Source organism: Martes martes, assembly GCF_963455335.1.
Source record: "Martes martes genome assembly, chromosome: 9".
Taxonomy (NCBI): Eukaryota; Metazoa; Chordata; class Mammalia; order Carnivora; family Mustelidae; genus Martes; species Martes martes.
In genome coordinates this window covers 86,492,660-86,504,224 of record NC_137896.1, presented here as the reverse complement: position 1 = coordinate 86,504,224, position 11,565 = coordinate 86,492,660, and positions in this window count along the sequence as shown.

The window sequence follows — 11,565 nt, the reverse complement described above, 5'->3', positions numbered from 1 at the left end:
ACATCAGAATGTCCAAGGATACAGGTCAGGCATCGGGGTTTTCAAAGCTCCCCAGGTGATTACACTGGGCAGCCTAGGTGGAGAACCACTATCCTGAGGTTGCATCTTTACTCCAACCAGCATGCCCTCAAAAGTTAGACAATCTTTGTAAAAGAAATTGGGAAAGGGGTTAGGGCACCTGGGTGGCTCTGTCACTTCAGCGTCACAATCTTCATCTCAGGTCCTGATCTCTGGGTTGTGAGATCCACTCAGACCTAGGGCTCTGAGTTGGGCGTGGAGCTAATTTAAGATTCTCTCTCTCCCTCACCTCTTCCCCACTCCCTCTCAAAAGAAAGAGAGAAAGGAAGGAAGGAAGGAAAAAGAAGGAAAGAAAAGAAAAAAAGAAAAGAAAGGAAAGGAAAAAAGAAAATTGGGAAAGGAGTGCCTGGCTGGCTCAGTGGATAATGCGTGTGACTCTTGGTCTTGGGGTTCAAGCCCCATGTTGGGTGTAAAGATTACTTAAAAATAAAATCTAGGGGCGCCTGGGTGGCTCAGTGGGTTAAAGCCTCTGCCTTCGGCTCAGGTCATGATCCCAGGGTCCTGGGATCGAGCCCCGCATCGGGCTCTCTGCTCAGCGGAGAGCCTGCTTCCTCCCTTCTCTCTCTGCTTGCCTCTCTGCCTACTTGTGATCTGTCTGTCAAATAAATAAATAAAATCTTAAAAAAAAATAAATAAAATAAATAAAATCTAAAGAAAAAAAAAAAAGAGGGGCGCCTGCATGGCTCAGTGGGTTAAACCTCTGCCTTTGGCTCGGGTCATGATCTCAGGGTCCTGGGATCCAGCCCCCCATCGGGCTCTCTGCTCAGTAGGGAGCCTGCTTCCCTGCCTCTCTCTGCCTGCCTCTGCCTGCCTCTCTCTGCCTGTCTCTCTGCCTACTTGTGATCTCTGTCAAATAAACAAATAAAATCTTAAAATAAAAATAAAAGAGAAAAAATTGGTAACGAGAATGCAGATAGATTGCTGTATGTTTCAATAGCATTAAAAACCATTTAAAATGTCTGTGTTCCTGAGGGGGGGTGGGTTTAACTTGGGTGTCCTCTGCCATGTGACAGCTCTTTCACTGTGTCAAGCATGTTATCTGTGATGAACCCCAATTAGACTCCAATGTCCTTGCCACCAGGGAGGCAGTGTGGCCAGCTGGTTAATAATGAAGGTTCTGGGGGCGCCTGGGTGGCTCAGTTGGTTAAGCATCCGACTCCTGATTTTGGCTCGGGTCATGATCTTAGGGTTGTGAGATTGAGCCCTGGGTTGGGCTCTGCACTCTGCATGGTATCTGCTTGAGATTCTTCCTCTCCTTCTCCCTCTGTCCCTCCCCCAGTTGCGTGCTCTTGCTCTCTCTCAAATAAATAATATCCTAGAAAAAAAAATAACGGGGTTCTTTTCACTGACTTATTTTCTTACCTAGGGCAAGTTACTGAATTGGTGCAAAGTGCCTGGCAAGTAGTCAACCTTGTAAAACACTGGAGCTATTAGTATTATTATATGTGGCTTTGTACCTTCATCCTTCCTTGAGCAAAGTCGGTGTCCAATAAAAGTTCGTTTGTTGGTGGGCATAAGGGCAGCACTGTCCAAGAGAAACATCATGGAAGCCACAGATGTCATTTCAAATTTTCTAGCAGCCATATTTTATTGTATTTACTTATTTATGTATTTTTTAATATTTTATTTATTTATTTGACAGAGCATAGCAGGGGGAGTGGCAGAGGGAGAGGGAGAGGGAGAGGGAGAAGCAGGCTCTCTCTCCACTGAGCAGGAAGCCCGATCCGGGCTTGATCTCAGCGATCCTGACCTGAGCCAAAGGCAGACGCTTAACTGACTGAGCTGCCTGGGAGCCCCAAGCAGCCCTATTTTTTCTAAAGTAAAATGAAACAGATGAAATCAATCTTAATAACACAGTTTACTTAGTACATCCGAATATTATTGTTTCAACATGAAGCCAGTATAAAACAGTATTAATAAGTTAATAAGGAGCTATTCTACGCTTTTCCCCCCATACTAAGTCTTTGAAATCTGGTGGGTATTTTAAATCTTAATTTAGACCAGGTGCATTTCATGTGCTCTGCAGCCACATGCTTGTGACAAGGGGCTGCGTGGTGGGACATCTGGGGTTCGCGACCCCACAGCTGGCATGCTCCAAGTTTCCATTAAATGCGCCTCTGGCCTGGCTCTGTCTGCTGATCCCTGCTCGCAGGGGCATCCATGCTCTGCCCAGGCCTCGTATTCCAAACTGAGTCCATTTTGAAAACCCCAGTCTTTATGTGAACAGCCCCTATGCCTTGGCAAGCTCCACTGGGCTCATCCTTGCTTCAGCTTCCCTGCTGACCCAGGAAAATTTGTGGCCATAAAAGGAAATTTACATTTTCGGTCAGAATTTTTACCAAAAAAAAAAAATAATAATAATAAATAAATAAAAATAAAGCCTTCTGCCCAGGGGCAGGGCGGGAAGTTCCCAGGAGCCGCTGTACCTGTGACTCTTCCCACCCGGGCCCCGCCCCGCTGGGGGTGGCAGCCCCGTGGCCCTGGCAGCCCAGCAGCATGAGTCATCGTGGTCACTTGTTAAAGCTCCGTCTCAGAGGCGCTTTTGTTTTTCAGTTGAATAGGCAGCCCAGAGCGGACACACGCAGGCGCACAACACTCGCACTTGCAGGGAACCAAGCTGAAGGCGTGGTTCTTAAGCGGAAAAGCGTATTGTTTGTCATAATTACAATCATAGCCTTGAACCTGGCCCTCCACGGCTGTTCTAGGGATCGCAGGGTCTCCGTTAGGGAAGCTGTCTGTGGGTGAACTTCAGGCAAGAGGTTGGAGTAGAATTCAGATCCTTACCGAAGAGCAGAACAAGGCAGGAATTCGCCCTACTTTGACTGGGGAGACGTTCACAGCACCCCCCCCTTTGCCCCCCAGGAACCCGTGGCTTCAGCCAGAGCACCAGAGCGTCTCCTGGTCCTCCCCCCAGGGGTGGAGATTCAGCATCTAGATGTGCAAATTGCCTTTTTTGACCCCAGCAATTCTCCACTGTGGTTGCCCATTAGAATTCCTGGGGCAGCTTTTAAAATTCCTGATGCCCAGGACGAAAATCAGACTGATTAAATCAGGCTCTGTTAAGGCCTTTACTCTGACCAGGTGGATTTATAATTTCCAGATTCCCTGGGAATCCTAATCTCTGCCCAGCAGCCCTTCAGTCCTCCCTAGTCAGCAGGCCCAAGGGCAGTGATTCCACACCTTCCCTGCTTTCAGGGCTCCTGCCTCCCACCTCTGCAAGTCTGGTGGAGAAAAGAAAGAGGTGGGAAATTTTCTCTAGAAACACAAATCTGTACCCATCTTACATCCTTCCCTCCCACTTAAGAGAAAGCAGAGGTGGAGCCTAACAGGGTCCCTGCATGGGAGCCCATCCCTTCCATCCCCTTTGCGCTTTGCTTGGTTAGGTTTTCCCCCCGTTTCTCAAACTTTAAGTCTTTCTGTCTTTTCCGTTTCTTCTTATAAACAGCTTCGTGCCACTACTACCTGGAAAACCCTAATCCTTTCCTCAGTTCTGTCTCCCTTTCAGTTTAGTACCTCCTCTCTTGGCTTCTCTTTCCTGCTGTGCTTCCTGAAGGAGTCCTTATGACAGCTTGTACTTGATCACCTCCCCTCAACCCACTGCAGGGAACTTCAGCCTCATCACAACACTTATGTACGTGATACTCACTAAGGTCATCGGTGACCTAGATACTAAATCCTTGGCCTGTTTTCCATCTTCCCCCTCCTTACTCTTTGGCTGTGTTCATCACTTCCTCTTCCTTGAAACTTGTCTTTAGTTCCCCATGACTCTTCTCTTTATGGATTTCCATCCATCTCCTTGATGGTTTCCTCTTCCTCTGCTCAGCCTTGAGCTTGGTGTTCCCCAATTCTATCCTTGGCCTTCTCTCCATGCAAATTTCTCTATCCCAAGTCTTCAACTACTGCCTGTATGATGTTAACTCTCAAATCTTTGTCCGGAGCCCAGATTTTTGTACGTACAGCAGTCTGTTAGACATCTTCACACTAACACCCCTCTGAACAAGTCCAAAATGGAACCCATTGTATTCTTCCCATCAAATTTGCTCTTCCTATAGTCGTCATGCTTAATGGTGAGGCACTAGAAGTATTACCATAAAAGTTAGGAACACCTAAAGATGCCCACTGCTATCACTATTATTTAGAAATGTTCTGAAAGAACAATAGAAATCTGAATAGAAAAATCTATTCAGGGGCGCCTGGGTGGCTCAGTGGGTTGGGGCCTCTGCCTTCGGCTCGGGTCATGATCCCAGGTCCTGGGATCAAGCCCCGCGTCGGGCTCTCTGCTCAGCGGGGAGCCTGCTTCCTCCTCTCTCTCTCTTTGCCTGACTCTCTGCCTACTTGTGATCTCTGCCAAATAAATAAATAAAATCTTTAAAAAACCCAAAACTGTTATTGAGAGCCTACAGAATTTCTTAAGCTCCAGAGCTATATTTATGAACAAAAGATGTGTGATCTTTGCTGTCATGAAGCTTACATTTTAGTAACAAGTTACATATTATAGATAGATAGATAGATAGATAGATATAATATTTTTTTTAAAAAAAGATCCCACTTAGAATAACCACCCCAGACATAAAATCTCTAGGAATAAACTTCACAAGAAATGTGTATGACTTCTCAGAATAAAACCATTCTATTTCTTTTCTTTTCTTTTTAGTAAGTAGGCTCCATACCCATTGTGGAGCCCAATACAGGGCCTGAACTCAGAACCCTGAGATTAAGAGCTGGTGTCTTAGCCAACTGAGCCACTCAGGTGCCAGAATAAAATCATTCTAAGACATAAAGGGAATCTTTACAAATGGAAAGAATTACTAGGTATCTAGATTGGAAAATCTAATATGAATTTAAATTATTTGGATATTCTTTGATGCAATAAATTTAGTCAGAAGTTTAGGGGAGAGGAAATCATCAAAAAATGTTGCAAAGGGACTAAGGTTTGTGCTACCCGTTATTACAGTTTAGTACATAGACAGGGTAACCAACAGGGTGGAACTAGCACAGGAAAAGACAGGCCCGTTGATAAAAGAAAGGAAAGTATAGAATAAAAAAGAATGTATTATCTAATAAAGGCTTCTTGCATCATTGGAACAAAGGATGGATAGTCTGAGGAATGACAAGAAACTTCATATTGATGTCATATCTCATAGGTTGGAAGTGGCTGCCTGAAGTTCTAGGAAGGCTATGAAGCCTAGTCTCGGCTTTGAGAGGAGTTCTGTGTTTGATTAGAAATGTCTTCAGGGGGCGCCTGGGTGGCTCAGTGGGTTAAAGCCTCTGCCTTCAGCTCAGGTCAGGATCCCAGGGTCCTGGGATGGAGCCCTGCATTGGGTTGTCTGCTAAGCAGGGAGCCTGCTTCCTCCCTCTCTCTCTTTCTGCCTCTCTGCCTACTTGTGATCTCTGTCTGTCAAATAAATAAATAAAATCTCAAAAAAAAAAAAAAAGTCTTCAGGGAGACTACACTCAGACCACATATTTGTCATTCCTGGATTATTCAATAAATATCATTGGGACAACTAGCTAGCAATTGCTGGGAAAAAATCACTAGCTTTTCCTGTCATATACACCAAAATCAATTTCAGATAGATTAGATTTAAAGGCAAAAAATGTTAGAAGAAAGGACAATTTTTAAAAGTAATTATTGTGGTGAGGGAAGGACTTCCCAAGCGTGAGGCCTAAGACAGAAATTATAAAGTTAAAGATTGATAGAGTTAGCTACTTAATCATTAGAAACTTCTGTAGAACAGAAATTAAAGGGAAACTGGCAAGGCAGCTGGGTGGCTCAGTTGGTTGAGTGTCTGACTCTTGATCTTAGCTTGGGGCTTGATCTCAGGGTCATGAGGTTCAAGCCCCATGTTGGACTTTATGTTGGCTGGGTGTGGAGCCTACTTAAGAAAGAAAGAAAGAAAGAAAGAAAGAAAGAAAGAAAGAAAGAAAGAAACTGGCAAAAAAAAAAAAAAAGAAAGAAACTGGCAAATTAGGGGAAAAAATGCAGTATATCTGATGAAGAGTTAATATTTTACTATATAATGAGGTCTTCAATTAATAAGAAAAATATGAAGACACCAATAAAAGAAGGTGAAAAATATGTCACTAGGTTTTACTCACCAAAGGAGAAATGTAAATAGCTGGGAAACATAACATTTTATTTCAGCCACTGGTAATCTAAGGAATGAAAATTAACACAGTGCTGTGCCATTTTTTTCCCCCACCTGCCAGACTGGCAAAGAAAATGTCTAGTGTGGTGAAGAATGTGGGAAACCGTATTGAGAAAATCCCAGCTAATGGGGCCTAGTCGCCTTGGACACAAAATCCACTTTGTAATGGTTTCTGATTAGTTTTTTCAGAGAGCAGTCAAGTTATTAAAGATAGCATTTACTGGAGAGATCTGAGAACGTTGCAAAAGAAGATCTCTGTAGCTAAACTATAATTCTGTAAATCTGTGGTTAACTAGAATATCCTGTCAGACTGTTTAGTTCTAGTTTCCTTTTCTTATTTTAAAATGTCTCTTCCTAAGAAATGTGCCATGAGTGCTTAGGCCATTGTCCCCTAATAAAGCTTTAACTTCTTGGATATCCAAATCCTTTGCTAAAATTTGGGGTGTAAATTGGCCCCACCTCAGGATAGATGAGACAGCCCCCTGCGGACACCACAGTGTTGGCGTGAGGCCAGGAGGCCCACCCACATGAATTGTCTCCTCCCCTGTGAGGAAAGGAAGATTCAACAAGTCTCCAGTCTTCTGAACAGGTGAGACCCACCTCTTGTCACACAAATGATAAAGCCTACCATTGTCACCTTGTTCAGGGTTGGCAGTTTTCTCCCAAGGACATCTGGTTGGGAACTGTCCTGGGATTGTGATATCAAAGATCATCTTCATTCTGACTCAAATGGGATTTCACTCTCTTTGTGTAATACTCCAATAATCAATAGAATATAAATAGGGAGATTTTGTTAATACTATAAAAATGCTAATCGGGTACATGCGGATGTCTTCCTGGGCCAAACAGGCATATTCATACACTGCCGGTAGGAAATTAGAGGACAATTTATTTGACTTTGGGCAAAAGGAAAGGATAAAACCAGTAAAAATACTGATAGTGGTGGGCGGGGCCTGGCTGGCTCAGTCGGTAAAGCATGCCTCAAGGTCCTGGGTTCATGCTCCACATCGGGCATAGAGCTTTCTCAAAAAAGAAAAAAAAAATACTGACAGGTATTTTTATATAAAAATAATAATAACTTTAAAAACTCTCGCACATCAAAAATATTTTCAGTGTTCATGACAAAGGGCTAATTATCCTCAATATAAAGAGTGCTCTTACAATCATTAAGATAAAAGATGCCCATCTCAGGAAGGAAATGTGCAAAGGATACTGAGGCAATTTATAAGAGAAAAATATAAATTACAAAAATCATGAAAAAAAATTTCAACATTATTAGAAATTGCAGAATACAAATTAAAATCCCAGAAGGAGACTGCTTTTGGCTTAGCAAATTACAAATGTTAAAAACAAACAAGCAGGGACGCCTGGGTGGCTCAGTTGGTTAAGCGGCTGCCTTCGGCTCAGGTCATGATCCCAGGGTCCTGGGATCGAGTCCCACATCGGGCTCCTTGCTCAGCAGGGAGCCTGCTTCTCCCTCTGTCTCTGCCTGCCTCTCTGTCTGCCTGTGCTCACTCTCTCTGATAAATAAATTAAAAAAATCTTAAAAAAAAAAAACAACAATAAAAAAACAAGCAGGGGCACCTGGGTGGCTCAGGGGGTTAAGCCTCTGCCCTCGGCTCAGGTCATGATCTCAGGGTCCTAAGATGGAGCCTGGCATGGGGCTCTCTGCTCAGCAGGGAGCCTGTTTCCCCTCTCTCTGCCTGCTTCTCTGCCTGCTTGTGATCTCTCTCTCTCTGTCAAATAAATAAAATAAAAAATCTTAAAACAAACAAACAAACAAACAAAGAGGATGCTGCCTAATGTTGATGAAGGTTCAGGGAAAAGGGCATGGTGGTGAGAGTATACTTTTGGCTAATTCTTTCTATAGAGCAACATTTCACCGAGTGGTCAGGGATGCCTAGGGTTCCTTGAGACTTGCAGGGGTCAAAATTTGAGAGGTCAAAATTATTTTCATGGCAATACTAAAATGTTATTTGCCCTTTTCATTCCCATTCTCTCACTAGTTCAGAGCACAATTCTCCAGAGTCTAGATGAAGTGTGATGTCACAGTAGATTGATACAGAAGCAGATACGAGACTCCAGCATATTTTATTAAGCCAGACATTAAAGAGTTGCAAAAATGTAGAATGGCTACTTTTCCCACTAACCATATTTTTGTTTCTTTTGGGAAATAGTTATTTTTTTAAATTAAAGATATATCATTTATGCTAGCATTTAATGGGTGCAATGTCGTTATTTTAAGACGAGTGAATATATAAATGTTTAAAGTTTTTCTATGTTTTCATTTCTAAGACAGGTAATAGGGATAGAAATAATACACAAACAAAGCCTTTGCAGAAACTCAACTATTTTTAAGAGTGTAAAGTGGTCCCAACACCAAAAAGTTTAAGAACTGCTACTCTAGAGCAAAGCAATTATATGCATCTAAACCCTTGAAAATAGAGCTAGCCCCTCTTTTAAAAAATGTATTTAATCTCTACACCGAACATGGGGCTCAAACTCACAACCCTGAGATCAGGAGTCACATGCTCTACTGACTGAACCAGCCAGGCACCCCATAGAACCACCCTGGGGCACCTGGGTGGCCCAGTTGTTTAAGTGTCTGCCTTCAGCTTAGGTCATGATCCCAGCGTCCTTTGATCGATTTCCACAGTGGACTCCAGTCCCACATTGGACTCCCTGCTTAGCGGGAAGCCTACTTCTCCCTCTGCCTGTTGCTCCCCCTGCTTGTGCTCTTTTTCTGACAAATAAATGAAAAAAATCTTAAAAAAAAAAAAAAGAAAAGAAGATAGCAGAATGTAAAAACAACTTAAATGTCTAAATAGGAGATTGGTTAAATAAATTATATCAATGTAATGGAGTACTTATGACTAATAAAAATGTGCTTCTATGAAATAGTGTTTATTGTAGTGAAACTGTTCATGATTTATTAAGTTTAAACATAGGAAATAACTTAAAAAAATAGGATATAAGGGAAGAATAGGTTTTTCAACAAACAGGGCTGGGACAGCTGGATATCTATATGCAATAGAACTAATTTGGACCTCTACTCAAACCATACACAAAAATTAACTCAAAGTGGATCAAAGACCTAAGTCCAAGGTCATTAAGATTTATCCTTATGTTTTGAATTTTATTGTGTAAGAGCTGGAGCTGTAAGAAGAAAGCGTTAGCATAAATCCTCATGACCTTATATTAATAAGCAGTGGTTGACACCAGAAACGCAACAATCAAAGAAAAAATAGGTGAACTAGACTTTACCAACATTAAAAACTTCTGTGGCTCAAAGGAAACCATCAAGGAAGTTACGAGACAAAAGAAAAAAAAATTTAAGAGACAACCCACAGAACGGGAGAAAATATTTGCAATCATCTATCAGATAAGAATTTAGTATACAGAATATATAAAGAACTCTTACAAATCAACAATAAAAAGACAACCCAATTTTTATTTTTTATTTTTATTTTTTTTGATAACCCAATTTTTAAAATGGGCAGAATATTTGTGTGTGTGTGTGTGTGTGTGTGTGTGTGTGTGTGTGTGTGTTTTAAAGATTTTATTTATTTATTTGACAGAGAGAGATATCACAAGTAGGCGGAGAGGCAGGCAGAGAGAGAGAGAGGAGGAAGCAGGCTCCCCGCTGAGCAGAGAGCCCAATGGGGGGCTCGATCCCAGGACCCTAGGATCATGACCTGAGCCATAGGCAGAGGCTTTAACTCACTGAGCCACACAGGCACCCCTGTGTGTGTGTGTTTTTAAGATTTTATTTCTGTATCTGATAGAGAGACAGCAAGAGCAGGAACACAAGCAGGGGGAGTGGGAGAGGGAGAGCAGTCTTCCCGCCTAGCAGGGAGCCCGATGTAGGACTTGATCCCAGGACCCTGCATGACCTGAGCCAAAGACAGACACTTAATGACTGAGCCACCCAGGCACCTTAGCAGCATATTTGAATAGACATTTCTCCAAAGAAGATAGTCAAATGACCAAATAAGCACAAGAAAAGATGCTCAATGAATGAAATGAAAATCATAAGGGAAATACAAATTAAAACCAAAATGAGGTACCACTTCACGCCTGGTAGGATGACTACCAAAAAAAAAAACCAAAAAACAAAAAAACCCAAAACACCTCATACTCTGATGGTGGGAATATAAAACGGTATTGCCATTGTAGAAAACAGTTCGGCCATTCCTCAAAAGTTAAACATAGAGTTACCCTATGACCCAGCAATTTTACTCCTAGGTATACACCCAAGAGAAGTGAAAACATATGTCCCCATAAAAACTTGTACAGAAGTGTTCATAACAGCATTATTCATAATAGCCAAAAGACGGAAACAACCCAAATTGTGTATTAACTGATGAGTGGATAAACAAAATGTGATCTAGTTATACAATGGAATATATTCAGCCAAAAAAAGTAATGAAGTACTGATACATGTTACAACATGGACGAGCCTTGAAAACATGTTAAGTGAAAGAAGCCAGTCACAACAGGCCACATGTTGTATGATTCTACTTATATGAGATGTGTGGACAAGCAAATCCATAGAGTCAGAAAGTAGATCATTGGTTGCCAGAACTGGGTTGGATGGAGTGGGTGAGGAATGAGCAGTGACTGGTCATGGGTATGGGTTTCTTTTTGAGGTGATAACAATGTCTGGCAAAAGATAGTGGTGATGATTGTACAACTTTGTGGATATACTAAAAACCACTAAATTCACACTTTAAAATGGTGGATTTTATGGTATCTAAATGATACCTCAATTTAATAAAAAGAAAAATAGCATACAAATTAGTCTGTATTGTATGATCCCATTTTACTTAATTATTATTATTATTTTTTAGAGAAATGAGTATGATCCCATTTTATTTTTATTTTTTAAAGATTTTATTTTATTTTTTTGACAGAGATCACAAGTAGGCAGAGAGGCAGACAGAGAAAGAGAGGGGAGCAGGCTCCCGCTGAGCAGGGAGCCCGATGCGGGGCTCGATCCCAGGATCATGACCTGAGCCGAAGGCAGAGGCTTTAACCCACTGAGCCACCCAGGTGCCCCTATGATCCCATTTTCAAAAAGAGTAGCATATATATGCTACTTTAAAAGAATATTATATAGGTTACGCAAAATGCCAAGCTGGGCCTTGTTGTAAGCCCAGAACACGCTTTTAAAATTTATTTTATTTTTTGGGGTGCCTGGGTGGCTCAGTCGGTTAAGTGTCTGACTTTGGCTCAGGTCATGATCTCCCTACTTAGCAGGGAATCTGCTTCTTCCTCTCCCTCTGCCCTTTCCCCTGCTCATGTTCTCTGTCTTTCAAATAAATAAAATCTTGAAAAA